Genomic DNA, 19,048 nt, shown 5'->3' on the forward strand with positions numbered 1-19,048 from the left:
TAGCAGTACAGGCATTCACCGTCCCCATTAATGTTGCAGCCCTCAGAACTTTTCTTGGACTTGTTTCCTATTGCAGACAGTGGATTCATGCCGTCTCTGTTTTAATGCAGCCCCTCTATGACTGTCTTACCCCAACATCTTTTGTACTAACACCAGAGGCAATAGACTGTTTTTATTCTCTCAAAAAACGTATTTTGGCCGCTCCAGCTTTGGGTACACCTAATTATGAGCTCCCATTTACTCTGTACCTTCACGAGCAAGCTGGACATGCAGCAGGAGTTTTAACTCAATCACACGGTGATAATCAGAGACCTGTTAACTATTTTAGTGGCAGATTGGATGCGGTAGCCAGAGGTGCACCATCCTGTGTACGTGCTCTGCATGCTGTTGGACTGCTACTCCACAAATCTGCAGACATTGTTCTAGATCATCCGCTCACTGTGCTGTGCTAACACCTCATGATGTCTATACTATATTGAATCAAGTGCAACCCGCTCACCTCTCAGCAGCACGTCATCTCATGTTACAATGTGCACTGTTAATGCCTCCCAATGTTTCTTTACAGAGGTGTACTACTTTGAACCTAGCAACTTTGTTACCTCTCTCGGATCTGAAGGAGGGGTCAGGTACTGTGCTTTTTAAGGAAGATCCAAGAGAGGATGTTCCTCATGACTGTGTACAAATGATGGCACAAGAAACGGCAGGTTTACCTACTGTATTTGAACATGAATTAGAAAATGCAGATTTTGAATTTTTTGTAGATGGATCCCGTCATCAGGACGATTCAGGTACTTTCCATACTGGATATGCAGTTGTCTCCCTCAATGCAGTAATCAAGGCCGAACCAATGCTCCCACACCAATCGGCTCAAGAGGCCGAACTTAGGGCCCTAACCGAGGCCTGTAAATTAGCAGAAGGTAGTGTTAACATTTACACGGATTCTAGGTACGCATTTGGTATGGCGCATGATTTTAGTCCAATATGGAAATCAAGAGGTTTCCTGACGGCAGCAGGACACCCCATAAAGAATGCTGATGCGGTCCAGCAGTTAATTGATGCACTACAACTACCCAAAAAAGTAGCTGTCATAAAGGTAAGAGCGCATACCAGACGCACCGACCAGGTGAGTAGAGGAAACGCGATGGCAGATGCAGCAGCAAAAACAGCAGCCTGCAAGCCGCAACAAGGGTCAACAGTACGTCAGATAAGTGCCCCTAAAAACCCCTTTGTGTCGGCGGACATCTTATCCCAAATGCAGGCTCAGGCTCTGAAGGAGGAGGTTGATAAGTGGTTGAAGGAAGGTGCATGCCTGAATGAAGCAAATGGGGTATGGGGGAAAAGGACACGATGATGCCTTCCAAGGGCACTGTACCCAGCGGCTGCCCAGATGCTACATGGGCCGGTATACCAATCTAAAACGGCTGTGATGAATGTGATGCAGAAACATTGGGTGGCACCAGGATTCTCCACCTGTATTGAACGACTGATAAAAGGATGCATGATATGTGCTACACATAATCAGGGTAGAGTAGTTAAAACACCACCCAAACACACCCCCCTGCCCCTCTATCCATTCCAGAGACTGCAAATTGATTATATTCAGCTGCCGAAGTCAGGATCATGGGAATATGTGTTGGTCTGTATTGATTTGTTCTCAGGATGGCCAGAGGCTTTCCCGATTGCCAAAGCCACGGCTGCAGCAACCGCAAAGAAACTGCTTGCGGAGGTGGTCTGCAGGTATGGGGTACCAGAGGTAATTGAGAGTGACAGAGAGGTACACACTTCACGGGTGAAATAATGAATAAAGTCATGTCAGCTCTAGGAATTCAACAAGCATTCCATACCCCATATCACCCACAAAGTAGTGGTAAAGTGGAAAGACTGAATGGGACATTGAAATTAAAAATTCAGAAAGCCATGGCTGAGACAGGAAAACCATGGCCGGATTGTTTACCGCTTGCTCTGTTTTCAGTAAGATACACGCCCAATAAAAAGACTGGACTCTCTCCATATGAGATATTGTTTGGCAACGTACCCAACCTAGGGTGTTTCTATCCGCAAGCATTAGAAATGAACAACCATGTGCTAAGTTCCTACGTAAGGGCTTTACACAAAAAGATCAAGCAAATAAATGATAATGTTTTCAGTTCTCTTCCAGATCCAGATCAAGACTCTAGCAGCCATATGCTGCAACCTGGAGACTGGGTGGTTCTAAAAAGACACGTGAGGAAAAGCCTAGATCCACAGTTTGAAGGACCCTTTCAAGTTCTGCTGACCACAAGCACAGCCGTTAAGCTAGAGGGAAAAGAGGCCTGGATCCACGCGTCCCATTGCAAAAAGATACTAGGAGACCCAGCGGACAAAGAATGAAGACATTGTTTATACTTACCTGCATCCTTGCAACCACAGGTGCATGGACTACGTTAGGCACCACAGATGGAGATGACAATAGATTCATTAAACACCATCTTGCTCTAATCGATGGACTAAAGGAGCAAAACCAGACTACTGCTAATTGTTGGATATGTACACATGCCCCTGTGACGTCCACTAGCATACCCTTTCTCGCTGTCCCAGTCTCATGGGAAGAGATAAACTTTTGGGTGAACTGCTCAGATACTTTGGCCAATAATTCCACACAAATTAAGCTTTATGATGAGGCCAACCTCAAGAATCAGGATTCCTGGTGGGCAAACACCTTTTCCTTTCTGAATCCCGCCAATTGGTTTAAAGGTATCGGTGGGTGGTTGGCTGGTATAGTGCAAGCTATTTTTCAGGTTTTGCTAATGTGTCTTGCGGTTTATTTGGTTTTTAAGCTTTTTCTAATGTGTATTCAGCGTTGTACTAAAAGAAAAAGAAAATATAGAGATTCATATTGATAAATGAAGGAACAAAAGGACGGAATGTTATAGCAGAAGATGAGGTCCCCCAAGTTCAAAGACCCCATCTATGCTATATAAGTCTGACGGTTACCTTAGGTTAAAAACAACAACTAAATGTTCCTTCCTTGTATCAATAGAAACTAACGTGTCCTTGCTAGTCATCAGAATGTGTCTGATTAAATGTTTCAACACAAGCATAGGCATCACGAGAACAGAAACCAGTTTTTGTTTGCACAGCTAAATTGTATGATTGGACCATATATGGTAAATTCCTTTCTGCCTCCAGGGTGTATATAAACCCTATGCTTTGTAATAAAGTTAGAGTCTGTTGACGCATACTACCTGTCTTGTGTCTTATTCTCTCCGGGCCTGTATACTAAAGGATAGAAGAACCAGAAAGCAGTGACGACAATTAGCCCTCTCAGTTCTGCGGGGCTCCTCCTGCGGAGGTGACTCCGGGATATCCGATGAATCAACCACTGGGGATTGCAAGTCACTTCTCGACTCATTCTGGGTTCCACTCGGGGTTGGCATTGACTGTTCTGACGGGCCCAACTGCATTGTGGCCCATCCTTCATCCCCCAAGGTTCCTGTATGTGGCACTCCAGCCAATTCATTTGATGGCCCAACCTCGTTACAAGCTTCTGCTTCAGAGGAGCAAGGTCGCAGCATATTGTGGTGCAACACCCTGGGTGTCGCAGCGTGATCCCCTTCGGGCCTAACCTCGTAGACTGGGTTGTCTGGGTGAACCTTCTTCACCCGATATGGTATCGCCTCCCAACGATGGTCCAGTTTACTCCCAAATCGTTTGACCCTTACCAGTACACCGTCTCCTGGCTGGAGTGATCCACCTGAGGTCGGGGGCCAATCTGCGTGCTCGACTTCCTGAAACTTCTGAGCAACCAATATTCTCACTGTATAGAGCCAGCGCTGGTGTTCTCGAATCCAGGTACTTGGGCTACTGCCAGGGCTGGAGTCTTCTGAGTCTAGCTCCAGTTCAGTAATTTCTCGCCCACTTCTTACAAACAGCAACATGTAAGGGGTGTAGCCAGTAGTCGCATGAACTCGATTATTATACACCCACACCAGCTCGTACACAAATTCAGGCCACTTCATCTTTTTGTCCGCTTCCAGCGTTCGCAACATTTGCAACAGGGTTCGGTTGAAGCGCTCGCATGCGCCATTCCCTTGAGGGTGATAGGGCGTTGTTCGGGATCGGTCGATCCCATAGATGCGGTATAGTTCATCCATCACTCGTCCTTGGAAGCAGGCCCCCTGGTCAGAATGTATTCGCTTCGGGCACCCATAAATCCGGATGAAATCCTGACAGATGGCCTTAGCTGCGACTTTTGCTGTCTGGTCTTTGGTAGGCGTCACTACTGCGAACTTGATGAAGTGATCAGTCATGACTAAACAGTGTCCATAACCATTGTATGAAGTTCCTATCATCAGGTAGTCAATCATCAGGACTTCCAAGGGGGCAGAAGCTCGGATGGTCTGAATGGGAGCTCTTTGTTCCGGGGGCTTGTTCGACTCGCACTGGCGACATGTTCGGCAGACCCCCTCGACTTCTTGCCGCAGTTGAGGCCAATACACCAGCTGTTGCAACCACCGAAAGGTCTTCTCTACTCCGAAGTGAGCACCTCTTCTTGAGCGGCCCAGAATTTGAGTGGGCCTTCGCTCCTCTCTGGTCTCCTGGGCATCGACCACGGCAGTGGCGAACTGGCTAAAATCCGCCTTCGAGCTCCTCATATCTGTCCCTCTTCGGCCCCGTCTGAGTGACCCGGGACAGGGCATCTGTATGAGTGTTCAGGGTCTTGGACCGATAGGCGATTTTATACTGGTATTTGGACATCCTTGCGACCCACCGCTGCTCTAACGTGCCCAGTTTGGCGTTCTCCAAGTGGGCCAAAGGGTTGTTATCTGTCCGCACTTGCACTTCTGACCCTGACAAGTACTCAGCAAATTTCTCGGTTATGGCCCACACCAGTGCCAGTAGCTCCAGCTTAAACGAACTGTAGTTGTCCGGATCCTTCTCCGTATCTCGGAGCGACATGCTGGCATACGCGATCACCCGCTCTTTTCCTCCTTGCACTTGAGTCAGCACTGCTCCCAGTCCATGCAAGCTTCCATCAGTGTACAACATAAAAGGCTGCGAAAAGTCAGCGTAGGCCAGAATTGGGGCATCCGTTAGCGCCATTTTCAATGCTCGGAATGCCTCTTCTTGTCATGGGCCCCACTGAATGGGCTGCAGCTAGGCTCCCCCAGCCGTTCCTCTCAGCAATTCATTGAGCGGGATCGCAATCTTAGCGAAGTCTTTAATGTATCCAGCGAGCCCCAGAAATGCCCTCAGTTCTTTTAGATTGGCGGGTGTGGGCCACTTCTGCGCGGCAGCTACTTTCTCCGCAGTGGGGTGCACTCCTGCACTGGACACAGTGTGCCCCAGATATTCAATTTGTCGCTTGAAGAGACGACACTTACTAGGCTTAATTTTCAGGCCGTGCCTTTGAAGCCGTTCTAACACTTGTTCCAGTCGGCGGAGATGATCTTCAAACGTAGCGGAATAGATAATTAGATCGTCCAGATATATTAAAGTGGCTTCAAAGTTGGCCCCCAAGCATCTCTCCATCAGTCTTTGGAAGGTTCCCGGTGCATTTGTTAGCCCGAACGGCATCCGATTGAACTCAAACAGGCCCATAGAGAGAATAAAAGCTGTCTTCGGACGATCCTTCTCAGCTACTGGGACCTGCCAATAGCCACTGGCCAGGTCGAGGGAAGAGAAGAACTTGGCGCTTCCTAGTGCAGATGGGAGACTCTTCAATTCGGGGGAGTGGATAGGAGTCCCTTACTGTACAGGCATTCAGCTTCCGATAGTCTACACAGAATCTCAGGGTACCATTCTTCTTCCGGACCAGCACGATAGGAGCCGCCCAAGGACTCTGACTTTCGCGGATCACGCCGTTCCGCAACATGTGGGCCAACAGCTCTTTCACCTCCTGGTACATTTGAGGCGGGATCTGCCGATATCTCTCTCGGATGGGAGCAGTATTTCCGGTGGGTATTTCGTGCTGAATGTCCCGAGTCCATCATGTCGTGCAAACACTCCCTGATATCGCTGTAGAAGTTGTTCGATCTGCCTTACTTGTCCAGCAGAAAACTCCGTCAGATTAGCCTCCATTTTCTCCAAGAGGTGGCGCCCAGCCAAGGGTTCTCTTCCATTCTCCTGGCTGTTGAGGGACACCTCCAGGGTCCATGGCTCTCCTTCCACAGGTGCCAGCTCTATAGCGTCAGCTCTGGTAAGGGCCTCTGGCATTATACACACTCGCGCCACCTCTTGTCGGGGCAACAATTGTAAACTCGTGCCACTTAGATTGATGCAACGCACGGGCACTCGACCCTGCCGCACGGTGGCCAGGGTCCGAGCAACCAGGAGTCCAGAGGGCGCTTCCTCTCCCTCCATTGGTTCAATTTGAATGTCCACGCCTTCTAAGGACACATGTGCCAGCACCGGTAACGTGAGTACAGTCTGTCCCACTGGCAGTGTCATTGTGGCTTCGGGTGGTATCGATACCTTACCAAGGTACTGAGAGGTAGCGGGCAATTTTTGAATTTGACTGACCCGCACGAGATGCTGGAATACTCTCTTGTTAGCTGGGTCTCGAGTGGCGCGGGTCCAGTTGTTTTTGTTACAGCCCTCAGCCAGGAACTGTCCGACCTCCTTCAGCACATTCATGCCCAGGGTTACAATGGGCCCATCGCCTCCGGGCCCTGTGGTCAGTACGATCCCTTTCCGACCGAGGTCCTTTCCACATGTCCGGACAGACATCCATACTACTCCCGCTACTGGGATAGGTAGGTGATTAGCCACCACCAGTTTGACAGTGGGTTCCCGCCAGGAACGAGCAACTTCAGGACAGTGACTTTGGAAATATGTCTCAGGCATAGTGGTCACTTGAGACCCGGTGTCCATTAGACAGCGGATCCGCTGCCCATTAAATTCAGCCCAGATAATGGGCCTCTCGGAGACAATGTCTTCAGAGCTCCCTCTTCCACTCTCTGAAGCTCGAGACCCCACGGTATGCTCCACAACCGTGGGGCATTTTAGTTTAACGGCTGTCTCATCCTCCTCCTTTCTCAGTTTGGACAGTCTTTGGAGATATGCCCCCTACCGCCGCAGGTCCAACACTCTGGTCCTCGTTCTACCGATAGGTCGGGTACATGCCGTGCTGGGGCCTGGTAGGAACGTCTTTCTCGCTCTGGTCTCCGTCCACGTTGGGCGGTACGGTCCATCGGCAAGGGGGCGGCAGGGGTCTTTCTGATAGCGTTCAATTCACCCCGAATATCTCGAATTTCCTGACGTATTTCCCGTTCCCAATCAGGCCCTTTGTTGGTGAATCCAGGGGCAATGGCCTCATGACTTCTAACTGTGGCTTTGAGAACAGGAACTTCTTTCTCCAGGACTCTAGCATCAGCCCCTACCTCCAGGAAGCCCAGATCAGGGCTCAAACGCAGCCGCTCCTTCAAGATCTGCCTCAGGGAAGGGTCTTTCAAGCCAGCAATCAGTTGGTCACGCAACACTTCACCTAATGGTCCCAGTCCTCGGTTCCAGTCTCGAGCCTTCTTAGTGATATGTGTCGTCACTTCCTGAAATGCATTAACATACTGATTTATGGTCTAATTTTCCCCTTGGACCCGCTGAAACAACCGTAGGCGCAAGTGTCCCAGATCTGTGGTGTCACCGTGCATGTCCTCTAGAATTTTTATCACTTTGTCCACGGTGTCATGGTCCCCAGGTGGGCGGTACATCACAGTCTGCCGGGCCTCTCCATCAAGGGTTAGGAGGGCCAGTTCCGCGTGGGCTAGGGGATCGAGGGGATACATACGTAGCATACTTCTCAGTCTTTCTACCCAGTCCCACAGTGACATGCCATCCCCCGTGAACTTGGGAAGATGGCTGAGCATTGCCCCCAGGGGTATATGGCTCCAGCCGGACCCAGTCACAGGCTGCTCCACCATCTCTGCGTCTGAATGTTGCATCCTGCCGACTACGCCAAATGTAATGCAGGTGCCAGAATGCAACGCACAGAGACACAAGGCAGGGACAGTCGGAGATGAATATAAACAGTTTATATATAGATATAACAGGTATACTGAACAAGGGATTGGCAACAAGGGTAATGAACAGTAATTTGAAATATTAGCAAAATAAGAAGTCTCTCAAAGTAATGTGGTGCCCTCAGTCATGGGGGACACCACGTGAGTTCTTTAACTCTGCATATGGCCCTAGCGGGGGTCACCGGTTATTCCTGCTAGGCCGAAAGTCTTTTCCGGACAAATTCAATTAGATCACGTAGAGCTTCTTTAACCCCAACCGTTCCCCTCCCAACCTGAGTACCTAAACCCAATTGGCCCCGGTACCGTGAGTGAACAGTAGAAGTGACGGCCCTGTTCACGTATGCTGCTCCTCTGCTTTCACTGGCGTGACTTTCCTGGGACAGCCGTCTCTCAACTCCTCTCTTCTTTGCTGTTGGAGGCAATCTCTCAAGCCTTGGGTAGGGGGGTCCAGACCTCGTCTGTCGCCGGGCGACGTCCGGTTCCGCGAACTCACTCAGCAAAGCAAGCAGGCTCCGAGTCTCCTCAGCAGGCACAGCACTCGGGTCACATCTGTGAGGGATCTGGAGCTCTTCAACCGGCGCCCGGCTGTGGCACCTCACAGGCCTCTGGCTTAGGCCTGCCACGCAGGGCTTTTCAGCACGCAGAGAACACGTCTCCTCCTCTCTGCTGCTTGGCGCCAAAAACTCCTCAGGCTTGGCGCGCTGGCCTCTGAGTACGCCAATACTCCATATGTGGTGAAAAACTACTTTTGAGGCAGAGTATAAAGTTCAGAAGGCAAGGAGCGCTATATTGGAGGGAAGATTTGCCTTAAATAGTTTGCGGGTACCATGTCACCTTGGCAGAGTCCCTGACACCGCAGGATCCCACATAAGTGACCTCATTTTACAAACTACACCTCTTAATGAAATTATCTAAGGTTGCAGTGATTATATTGACACCATGTGTGTTTCTCAAAATTGTATACCATTGAGCGGTAAATAAAAAATAATTATTTTTACCACTAAAATGTTTTTTTAGCGACAGATTTTATACTTTCATAGTGGGAACTGGGTAGAACTTACCACATAATTCGTTACACAATTTCTGCTGAACATGGCAATAGCCTATATGTGGCTGTGCAGTACTATTTGTCCACACGGCAAGACTCAGGAGGTACAGAGCACTATTTGCCTCCTGGTGTGTAGATTATCCTATAATAGTTTGCAAACTTCATATACATAGACCCTAAGTGCTAGAAGAGCAGAATCCCTCCGCAACTGAACTCAATTAGGAAATTACACCCCTCCTGGAATCATTTACAGGTGTAATGACAATTTTGACTCCATGGGTGTTTTTCAGAAACGAGCAGTGAATGTTGCTGAGTGAAAATGCAAATCTGCCAGTGTAGTGCCCATACATTGTAGGGTCCAATACATTTTAGTGCCTGTACATTGTTCCCAGTTCGTGCTTCTGGAGAAATGCACCCGTAATTAAGTGGGCTTCCCTCACTACCGTAGTACCAAACATGTGGACACTAACTGCGCTTCAGGCATATTGTGGGGCTCAGGAGGGAGGCATTTAAATTTAGTAGTGCAGATTTTGCTGGATTTCCTTTGGGGGGTGTGAAGATATTCAAGGTAATCCCCTGTCGATCACTGTGCACTGACGGGCGGGTTTTACAGAGCTCTACATATGCAAATCTGACACCTCTTGCAGCAAGCAGGAGGGAGGGGAGGCTGAGAAGCAGGGAGTGAGATCCCTCACAGCAGCTGTGAGTGGCACAGGACGGCCCATCCCCCGACCATGTGCTCACTTTGTTTAGGAAACTATAATTAAACAGTGAGTTATGGGAGAACGATACATCCGAGTGATACACAAAATAGATTTTCGGAAACTTAGAAGAATAAAGAATCTCACCATTCCCTTCTTCACCACCTAGCAAGCAAGGATAGGGAGATATGCAGCACAGCCTTTCAGAAGCCACTAGGGCCACGGTGTTTGGTATCCACTTGGAGCTGGGTCCTGGCTGGATCCGATGACATCAGAACCAGTTCCCTAGGATCGTCCAGTAAGGAGGTGTAGCCTGTTGTAGTTTTTAGAGTTGTAGCTAAGAGAGACCAGGGGGAGGAGATTTGAGTCCACCCAAGAGGCAGGAGGGGGCCTGACCCAGAGAGTTTATCAGTTCCCTGCTGGCCGAGCCCAGTGTCTTTTTTCCTGGGAGGGCCATGACGTTAAGTCGTGTGGAAGGAGTTCATCAACCAAGTGAGGTCCCACAAGCCTCCCATGTGGCAGCCCTCCCCCCACAAGCCAGGTCTTTTCATCTAACTGGTAATTGACTCGTAATAACTGCTTTATATCTTTTGTACTCATGCTATTGTGCTTGCAACTCTGACCATTGTGTATGTATAACCCTTATGTATATAGTGTTTGTCTAGTGCGCCCTTATGGCAATTAAATATATAATTTAACCTTGGGCTGTTCTTTTATCTCAATCCACGAACCTCACGTCCATTGTTCGGTCCAACAAACACGCTAACGGGCTGGTTTCTAGCCCAATATAAGTCCGTTATATCAAATAGAAACTGGTGGCAGCTCTCCCAGGCCGAACAGGCTCTGCTTCACTGGAGCTAGTGAGCGGAGCCTCTCAGCCTGTCAGGGTTGTGGGCGAGTGTGGTGCCATGTCAGTGAATGATTGGGCCTCCTCTTCTCACTCTCTGGTGCCTCCCTGTACCCGTGTGGACAGGGAGTGTCTGTGCATAACGTACCAACCTGACCTTACGCATCCCTCAGGGGGTAGGTGCAGAGGGGAGGTCCATACCACGTGCTCCGTCTGACATAACTGTGACATCAGGCGGGTGGATCCATCACAAGTGGTGGCAACAGTGAGATTTTGCAGGGTCTCCCGGTTTCCATTCAATCACAGGGGGTGAGGAGGCATGTCACTTTTTCCAGAGCCTTTGTGCTACCAGTAAAGTGGATGCTTCCTTTATTTCTGTTTACAGATGACAGATCTGATTGGGGACTTTTGTGGGTTGAGTTGAAGCTTTTATTGTTGGCATTTTAGGGTACAGAACATTTTGGATCATTTCACATTTATCCTGTGCTCTACACTGAGCACTTACATTGGAGTTTACATCTAAATCTACAAATACGTAATTCGGATGAAACCCCCGAGGGATCCATTCACTATAATGAGGCAGCAAAGTTACTCTGGACTCCGTTTGGCCTCTGTTCAGTGTTGTTCTTTGTGAAAACACAGGATTTTCTGTTAGCATAATACTACTCAGACAACACAGGGTGAGGGTTAAACAGCGTGGCAATACTTTATTGAACCACCAAACAGACAATAACATATAGAACAGTCCCAGCAAATACCCAAGTTGGTGCAAAATTACAGTCTCACCCTTTTGCTATTAGCATAGTAACAAACATCATTGTTCACAAACCAATATAAGTAAACATTCAGGGTTATACAAATACTAGTCTGTCCTTCTTGACCCACCAAAGAAGCATACACAATCAAAAGTCAAAACAAACACAATAGTGTATTTCTCTTGGCCTAGCAAATCTAGATGTCTAGCTAATTAAGATTAGAAGCTGTGTTGTCACAACCTTCAGAGGTGCCCAAAACCGTGGTCGAACACGCTTTTATGCACGCTTAAAAAGACAGACACTGTCGCATCATAGGCCAGACAGCGTTTACAGTGCCTCCATCTGCCTCATTACAGGGAATTTTCCACTGGGGGTTCCGTCTGAATCACAAATTTCAGAGATTACACGGAAACCGTAAGCACTCAGCACAGAGCGCAGGATTATTGTGCACTGAGCCTTACTACGATCTTTGGGAGGCAGAATGAACAAATCAACAGCAGGTGAAGAATTGGTTTTACTTATTTTTTTTACTTAACCGCTCACTGTGCGGTACCCTTTTTACCGGTTTATAGTAGGGCATGTTGAAAACTGTGACCCTCTGATCTCTGCGCTTACTATGTACGTTCTGAATTAGTTTACTACATATTATACCTTTCTATAGAAACTTATGAATTTTGAGAATAGAAGTTACTGGGATTTCACCTTGACTGGACAAATATCCACCAAGTATTCAAAGTCATCAGTCGCTTCGTACCATAAATGATCAATATCGATCAAAAATATTTTAATGAAAAATCACTGCAAATTTTTTTAATTGTCCTTGTGCTGCCGTATCCAGAGAAATAGGAGGATTCTCTAAAATGTGGATGTTCCTGGGCAGCATTCCTTTATAGCTCATTATAAGCATAATTTAGAAATATAAAATTGGTACCATGATTTACACATGTATTTACTAGTAGATGAAGAATTATGCATACGTAATCTATGACCCATGGGGGAATGGCGTATTAAGAGGCAAAGTTGATTCAGTGAAATATGTCTACCTCTATATTGGTTCAGTACACGGCTGTAAATAATGCCAGACCTCAGATCGTGATTGTCAACACCGACTAAAGAGGCAAATCTATCATGAGTGGAAGAATAAATTAGGCTCTGTGCACAGTTGCACACCACAAAAAAGCATACATCAACAAATATAGGAGCCATTTATTGGAGGTATGCCTCTAAGGGCATTGGGTATAGAAAACGCCATAGGTCAATGTGGAGGAGCATGGCTATAGAGGGCACAGAGATAGCCGTTACATCTTAGATGATGATACCTGAGAGGGCCCCAAAAGCCCTGTGCCACATAATAACAGTATTATAAATGGCATGGCACTTTTACACATTTTTGTTGAAGCCCAGACACTTCAACGTACACTTCTGTCAATGTGGATGGATAAAAGGACAGGGACCCTATACATTCAATCGACAGGAGATATTATGACCTCCTATTCTAAATCCATATACTGTACATTAATACTGGAATTGTTCCCCCTCAGCAGCCATAAATGGTGTCACTCTTCTGGGTAGGTTTTCTACAATATTTTGGAGGTGTCTATGGGAAATTTTGCCTATCCATCCAGAAGAGCATCCATAAGGTCAGACACTGATTTTGGAGGAGAAGGCCGGGCTACAATTGCCATTCTAGTTCATCCCAAAGGGGTAAAGGTCAAAGCTCGGTGCGACCGCTCAAGTTTTTCCACACCAAACTCGTAATCATGCCTTTATGGCTCGCTAGGGAAACAGAGAAGGTTCTTTCCCAAAGTGTTCCTGCACAGTAGGAAGCTACAATTGACCACTATGTCTTGTATGCTGAAGCATTCAGATTTCCCTTCACTTCGTCTTCGGCAGCACATATACTAAGATTTCCCTTCATCAGAACTAAAGGGGCTATGTCAACGCCGTGAAAAAAAACCCCATAGTATTAAACTTTACAGTAAGCACAATGCAGCCAAGCAGGTAACATTCTCCTGCCATTCACCAAATCTAGACTTATTAATCAATCAGACTGTCAGAAATGTCACAATCTGGCATCCTATTATTGGGCCATGCAGGTATTCTGTCACTCGTTAGTAAAGGAAAATTACATGGTGAAGGGCTGGGGTTTATTGACGGGGGGCAAGGGAACTAAATGAAAATCCTGAATTCAGTGATTAAGAAGTGTGTCCCAATATTTTTGTCCATATAGTGTATGTTAACTAACAGCAAAGATAGGATGGGAAATAGAGTTTAAAAGAAAGGGAAAAAATAAACAAAAATTGGGTTCTTTGCTTGCCCTAATCAGTTACTCCGGGATTAGGAGATTCTAGCACAGAGAGAGTTTTTGATTATTGTAATGTGAAGATCTGTATAAAAGGAAAAAAAACAACTGCATAGCTAAAATCTCCTGTAAAACACAGGAAATACTTAGGTCCATAAACAGATAAAAAGTTCTAATGATATTTAAGCATCTCTCTCCGAGCACTAATCTAGCTACATGGTAAGTGATTTTTAATGCTTGCGCCAACATCCAAGTAGTGAAAAGATTAAATTCATTTTCTGGTTAGATGCTCGCAACTGCAAATGTTTAATACTCTACTTCATAAGGGCTCCTCTGTACATGCTTTTAGCAGGGCTGATGTTAAGATCTTGTCTTCTTTTTAATCTGACAATGTGTGCGAATATTATTTTTATTTTGCAGAGAGCCTGGTTTTGACAGCACAGCTCGTTGACCTTACAAGACCGCAGATGGGCCAGTGCGAGGTTGTGTGAGAATTATTAGAAGGATCCACACCCTTAAAGAGGACCTTGGATCAAATTTTTCACATTGACCTAGACACATGATGTAATAAAGGCTGCAGAGAGGAGAATAAAATGTTTTTGTTTCGTTTTTGTTTTATTAATTTTTTTTATTTCGCCATTCTGTTGCAGAGATATTAGAAATAAAAGTATTTGGCACTTAAAGAGTTAATTTTCGTTAAGTCCAAGTGGGTGTTATCAGATAGTTTTCACTGGGGGTATATACTTCTGCCCCCCTGTATGCTGTTGCCCATTCATAAGCAGGTAGCAACACACAGGAGGAAGAAGGACACGGCCCCACAATAGCTTAGTGCAGGTTTCTCAGTCTGTGAGATGTTTGACATACAGCTCTGATCTGGTCTAACATCCTGCATGATTAGAAAGTACTGGGAAGAGAGCACAGATGACTATCACCTTTCAGATAAGGTGTTGGCAGTCAGTGTGGGGGAAGGTGCAGCACAGTTGAGTTTAGCTGTGTCACACTTTCAACTAACTGCATCAAAAGATGGGAAGTCAGCTACAGTATATTCCGTAAACTGGGAGACCTCACCAACTTCTTGGGGACTTTCGAACTCCAAATAAGTAGATTTACCGGAATGGACGACAACACTTCATCTCTCAATCACACCTCCTAGGTGGCAACATTCCTCTCGTCCAATGAAATAGAAGCGTGCCAGGGGTACCAGTTAAAGACACTTGAGGAGTCTAAATATTTGGCATGTTTTAGTTCTGCTTTCCTGGCCTTAACTACATAAGCCATAGAATCTGAGTATATCTGGTCCTATACTGATAGTTACAATTATTGTTAATCATATATTATACTCCCTAGCCCCTACTTACCCATGGGGTTCTCATATTACATGAAACCATATTATCACTGTTTATCTTATCATTTACCTACTTTTTTAAAAAAATATCTGCATCTGCTCCAGAGAATAATGTGCCGCCCACCTCCCCCCCCGTTTTTTGGTGGAGAAGAGAAGGAAAGAGAAAAAGGAAAAGAAAAGAAAAGACTTCTCCCTTTCTATTACACCTTGGAGTACTCTCGTATAATTGGTTCTAGACTTCAGGGTGGACAGCAGTGGGGCTCCTTCCTGCTATTGGCTTCCTCCCTTTTCCCTGGTGTAGGCGTTAATCGTCTTTTAATTATGCACATATGGCTTACAGTTATGGGGTGTTAAACCCTTACCTCTCTCTTTCCCGCTTAACCTTCTACTTCTTTTCCTTTTCTTCTCTGACTGACTCCAGCTCCATTGTCCAAAAACACAGAAATTTTCTCAGTCCTGCTGTCTAGCACCACCACTGCCATCAGGACAAACCGAGAGCTGCATGTAGAAGACAAACACACCCTCTGATTATCCAACCCCACACTATCAAGGGTCAATCGAGTTCCAGATACTCCTTTTTGCTTAGAAACCAAGTGACAGACCCAAATAAAATGTCCCTTTTTACCACAAAGAAACACCCCCCTTTCTCTTGCGGATTTCAGGTGAAATATGCGACGCAGTAGCTCCCCCTAACTGCACGGACTCCTCCAAATTCAAGAGTACAAGTTCACCCCCAGACTGCCCCCCCCCCCCGGCAATGGGGTGTTGCCCCGAAAAAGGGGTTCCGGAGAAGGTGGTCCCACCCTCCTATCCCGAAGGCGTTTATCTACGCGTATAGCCAATGACATGGCAGCCTGCAAGGACCAGGGGCGAACCTATCGCCGGTGCAGCTGCTGCAACTGTACTGGGGCCCGGCGGTGCACAGGGGCTAATGATGAGGGCAATATGGCCTGCTTCTCGGAGCCCCAGGCTCCAGGGGGCCCATGGCCAGATTGTCCTCATCATATGCGACGAGCAGGCAGTGATCCCTGCAGCTCCGCTGCTGACAGGAGGAAAATGGCAGCGGAGCTGCAAGGATCCGTCCTCACCTCTACCTCCTGCCCGGCGCTTCCTCCCTGACACAGGCCCGCGCTGCTTGATGACATCATCATGCAGCGCGGGTCAGTATCAGGAAGAAAGTTACCGGAGATGAGGAGGATGCTGCAGGGGAGCAAGCTGAGAGGTAAGTTGTGTATGTTTTTTTTATATACTGAAATACTGGGAGAGGAACAGGAGAATGAGGGGAGGTGGGGAACAGCAATGATGGGGCTGAGGAGAGCAATGATGAGGCTGGGGTGAGCAATGATGGGGCTGGGGTGAGCAATGATGGGGCTGGGGTGAGAAATGATGGGGAGAGCAATGATGGGGCTGAGGAGAGCAATGATGGGGCTGGGGTGAGCAATGATGGGGCTGGAGTGAGCAATGATGGGGCTGGGCATAGCAATTATGGGGATGAGGTGAGCAATGATGGGGCTGGAGAGAGCAATGATGGGGCTGGTGAGAGCAATGACGGGGCTGAGGAGAGTAATGACGGGGCTGGGGTGAGCATTGATGGGGCTGAGGAGAGCCATGATGGGGCTGGGGTGAGCAATAATAGGGCTGGGGTGAGCAATGATGAGGCTGGAAAGAGCAATGATGGGGCTGAGGAGAGCAATGATGGGGCTCGGGTGAGCAATAATGGGGCTGGGGTGAGCAATGATGGGGCTGGGTAAAGCAATTATGGGGCTGGGTAAAGCAATTATGGGGATGGGGTGAGCAATGGTGGGGATGGGGAGAGCAATGATGGGGCTGGTGAGAGCAATGATGGGACTGAGGAGAGTAATGATGGGGATGGGGAAGGCAATGATGGGGCTGGGGAGAGCAATGATGAGGTTGTGGTGAGCAATGATGGGAATAGGGAGAGAAATGATGGGACTGGGGTGAGCAATGACGGGGCTGGGGTGAGGAATTATGGGGCTGGGGAGAGCAATGATGAGGTTGGGGTGAGCAATGATGGGGATGGGGAGAGCAATGATGGGGCTGGAGAGAGCAGTGAAGGAGGTTGGGGTGAGAAATGATGGGGCTAGGAAGAGCAATGATGGGGCACGGGTGAGCAATGATGGGGCTGGGGTGAGGAATGATGGGGTTGTGGAGAGCAATGATGGGGCTGGAGGGAGCAGTGACGGGGCTGGGGTGAGCAATGATGGGGCTGGGACGAGCAATGATGGGGCTGGGGTGAGCAATGATGGGGCTGGGGTGAGCAATGATGGGGCTAGGGAGAGCAATGATGGGGCTGGGGTGAGCAATGATGGGGTTGTGGAGAGCAATGATGGGGCTGGGGAGAGCAGCGACGAGGCTAGGGTGAGCAATGATGGGGCTGGAGAGAGCAATGATGGGGCTAGGGAGAGCAATGATGGGGCTGGGGTGAGCAATGATGGGGCTGGGGTGAGCAATGATGGGGCTGGGAAGAGCAATGATGGGGCTGGGAAGAGCAATAATGGGGCTGGGGTGAGCAATGATGGGGCTGTGGAGAGCAATGATGGGGCTGTGGAGAGCAATGATGTGGCTGGGGAGAGCAATGATGGGGCTGGAGAGAGCAATGATGGGGCTGGGGTGAGCAATGATGGGGATGGGGAGAGCAATGATGATGCTGCGGAGAGCAATGATGGGGCTGGTGAGAGCAATGATGAGGTTGTGGTGAGCAATGATGGGGATAGGGAGAGAAATGATGGGACTGGGGTGAGCAATGACGGGGCTGGGGTGAGGAATTATGGGGCTGGGGAGAGCAATGATGAGGTTGGGGTGAGCAATGATGGGGATGGGGAGAGAATTTATGGGGCTGAGGTGAGCAATGATGGGGCTGGGGTGAGCAATGATGGGGCTGGGGTGAGCAATGATGGGGCTGGGGAGAGAAATGATGGGGCTGGGGAGAGAAATGATGGGGCTGGGGTGAGCAATGATGGGGCTGGGGTCAGTAGCGATGAGGCTGAAGAGAGCAATGATGGGGCTGGGGAGAGAAATGATGGGGCTGGGGTGAGCAATGATGGGGATGTGGAGAAAAATGATGGGGCTGGAGAGAGAAATGATGGGGCTGGGTAGATCAATGATGGGGCTGGGTAGATCAATGATGGGGCTGGAGAGAGCAGTGAAGGGGGTTGGGGTGAGCAATGATGGGGCTGGGGTGAGCAATGATGGGGCTGGGGTGAGCAATGATGGGGCTGGGGAGAGAAATGATGGTGCTGAGGTGAGCAATGATGGGGCTGGGGTGAGCAATGAAGGGGATGGGGAGAAAAGTTATGGAGCTGGAGAGAGAAATGATGGGGCTGGGGTGAGCAGTGACGGGGCTGGGTGAGCAATGATAGGGCTGTAGAGAGCATTGATGGGGCTGGGGTCAGCAGCAATGGGGCTGAAGAGAGCAATGATGGGGCTGGGGAGAGAAATGATGGGGCTGGGGTGAGCAATGATGGGGATGTGGAGAGCAATGATGGGGTTGGGGAGAGCAGTGATGAGGCTGGGGTGAGCAATGATGGGGCTGGAAAAAGCAATGATGGGGTTGTGGAGAGCAATGTTGGGGCTTGGGAGAGCAGTGATGAGGCTGGGGTGAGCAATGATGGGGCTGGGGAGAGCAATGATGGGGCTGGGGAGAGCAATGTTGGGGCTGGGAAGAGCGATTATGGGGCTGGGAAGAGCGATGATGGGGCTGGGGTGATCAATGATGGGGCTGGGAAGAGCAATGATGGGGCTGGGAAGAGCAATGATGGGGTTGGGGAGAGCAATGATGGGGCTGGGGAGAGCAATGATGGGGCTGGACAGAGCAATGATGGAGCTGGGAAGAGCAATGATGGGGCTGGGAAGAGCAATGATAGGGCTGGGGTGAGCAATGATGGGGATGGGGAGAGCAATGATGGGGCTGGAGAGAGCAATGGGGGGCTGGGGAAAGCAATGATGGGGCTGGATAGAGCAATGATGGGGCTGGGGTCAGCAATGGGCGACTGAGGAGAGCAATGATGGGGCTGGGGAGAGCAATGATGGGAT

This window comes from Phyllobates terribilis, unplaced genomic scaffold, assembly GCF_046119375.1.
Source record: "Phyllobates terribilis strain yellow unplaced genomic scaffold, ASM4611937v1 Scaffold_10__3_contigs__length_209671492, whole genome shotgun sequence".
Lineage (NCBI taxonomy): Eukaryota > Metazoa > Chordata > Amphibia > Anura > Dendrobatidae > Phyllobates > Phyllobates terribilis.